This window comes from Pseudorca crassidens, unplaced genomic scaffold (assembly GCF_039906515.1).
Source record: "Pseudorca crassidens isolate mPseCra1 unplaced genomic scaffold, mPseCra1.hap1 Scaffold_72, whole genome shotgun sequence".
Taxonomy (NCBI): domain Eukaryota; kingdom Metazoa; phylum Chordata; class Mammalia; order Artiodactyla; family Delphinidae; genus Pseudorca; species Pseudorca crassidens.
Genome location: NW_027136324.1, coordinates 1,057,501 through 1,060,000, shown reverse-complemented (window position 1 = coordinate 1,060,000; position 2,500 = coordinate 1,057,501).

Sequence of the window (2,500 nt, the reverse complement as noted above, 5' to 3'; positions counted from 1 at the left end):
CACCACCGCCAAACACCCACGAGCCGCGGCCAGCCCCGCGACAACAACACTCTCCCGCGCGCACACCGGCCGCCCCACGTGCCCCGCCACACACGCCTCCGCCGCCGCGCCCAACTCCCCCGCCTCAGGGACCGTGAGCACTCCACCCGGGGACGCCGCCCGCCGCGGCGGCCGGGGCGGGCGACAGCCTCACGTGGGCGAGGCCGGCTCGATCCCAGACGGGGAAAGGGGCACGGAGGGCTGGGGGCCGGGGAGGGCCGGCGGCCACGGGGAGGGGGCGGCACGCACACACACAGCGGCGAGGGCCGCGGGGCAGGGGCGCAGGGGCGCCCGCCCAGGGACAGGAAGGGCCGAGGCACGACCGGGCCCGCCAGGGAAACAAGCGCGGGGTCCCACCGCCACACACACGAGGGCGGTCCCACGACGCCTGGGACGCCGGCCGGCCCCGGCCACCCTGGGGGTCTCCCACGACCCGGCCCCGCCGCCGGGGCCCGTGTGCGACGGTTTCCCCCCGCGTGACACGGAGGGACCCGTCCGCCCAAACTCAACCTCCTCCGTCCTCGCCACATCCGCCTTCATCTGAGTCCGACCCCCGGGGCTCGCGCCCCAGGGAAACGCTCCCGAGCGAGGCGACCCGCACCGTGCCCACACACCGCCCCCGGCCGCGACTCGCGGCGAGGGCAGGCGCGACGGGCTCCTCGCGGCTGCGGGACTGGGGAGTCGGGACGTCCGTGCGTCCCCGAACCCCACCTCGGGCTCGCCACCGCGCGGGTCACCGCACGCGCACACACACGCGCACACACGGCCCCGCGCCGGACGCCGGCCTGGCGGGACCCTCCCCCGACTCAGAGGGGGGAGGCGCGGGCCGCGGTAGGCAAAGAGCGGCACTCGGCCCCACCGCGGGGCCGGCGCAAGCCCTCCCCGCGAGGGCGAGGGCCTCTGCCACCCACGTGGCTCTGGCAGTGGCCACCGTGGCCCACTGCACGCTTGGGAGGGGCAGCGGCTGGGGGGTCCGGTACCCCAAGGCTCCCTCTCGGATCGCTAGAGAAGGCTTTCTCACCGAGGGTGCGTCATCCCCCACCCATCGTCTCTGCCCTTCGGGCCCACGGAGGCGCTCCACGAGCCACCAAGTCCACGACTGGCCGTGGGAGGGGTGGGGGGGGGTCTGCGGTATGGGTAAGCACACGGCCCACTGGAGCGTTCGCGGCCACAGCCTCGGGGGCACAACCTCTGCCGCCCCCCAGGCTCGTCCACCGGGCTCCGGAAGGGGGGAGCACGCCCGAGAAGCGCGACAGACGCCCCCTTCTCACAGGCCCCGGCCCAACGCGATCGCACCCACGCCCGTGTGCGACTCCCCACACACACGCAAGTGGGGGGCGGCGGCACACGCGGCGTCGGCCCGGCCACGAAGTCAGTCCCCCCCACGGCACACCGTGGGAGGACGATGGCGACGAGGTGGCAGGCCCCCGTCCCCCACCGAGGGAGAGAAACAGAGGCAAGCCCCCGCGCCCTTTACCGTCTCGACCCCCCCAAGAGAGCCACTCACGGGACACACCACCGCGGCGGAGACCCCGAGGAGCACGCTGGGAAAAGGGAACGACACCACCGCTCGGCCTCGCGCGCCTGAGGGACGACCTGGAGCGCTCCAGGGGCACCACAGAGGACCGAGCAAGTCACGCTCACGCGCCGGCAGCGGGCGCGCGGCGCAGCGGCGGGACGGCCCCCACCGACGCGGGGAGGACCGCCCGCGAGGCACACGCCAAGGAGGCGAAGCGAGAGCGTCTGCTGCGTCCGAGGACCACGGCCCCGCCCACGCCATGAGGCAGGAGGCGGGAGACCGCAGGTCAGGGCCGGAGACCACCACCCCTGCCTCCCACACACCCCTCGGCAGGCCGGCAGGGCGTGACAAGAGAGGCGAGGGGCCCGCGGACAGAACGAGAAGAGCGGTCCCGTTCGCCAAGAACGTCCGTCCCTCGTCTGGCGCGACTTAAGGCCCGGCCCAGGAGAGCGCGACATCACCACATCGATCAGTCAATCCAGAGAGCCAGGGGCCACGAGGGCCCCGAGGGAGGAGGGGCACGGCGAGGACCCTCACCGGAGGAGCCTGCTTCAGCCTCAGCCGGCACCCAGCCCCCCCCTTCGCTCCCTCTTGCCTTCTCGGGCAACAGTGGCCGACGACCCCGCGAGGAGAACGCCTGACACGTGGCACGGAGCCTGCGGGTTGGGGTCGTCTCAGCCACCACCGGGTGCCTGCGGCGGGGAAGGGGAGTCACACGGGGTAGAAGACCCACGCACCACCTCGCCCCGCCGCCCTCGGGTGAGCCAGAGACCGGAGGCGGCACCGCGGGTCGGGTCAGCCGGGCGCACACACGAGAGCCGGCGCGCAGGCCCAAGCGGGCGGCTCAAGTGGCAAGGGCCGGTTCGGGCGCCGGACGGCGGTCCAAAGCCCAGCGCCCTGCGCGCGTCCAGAGTCCCAGAACCCCCAGCGAGAGATGCCAGA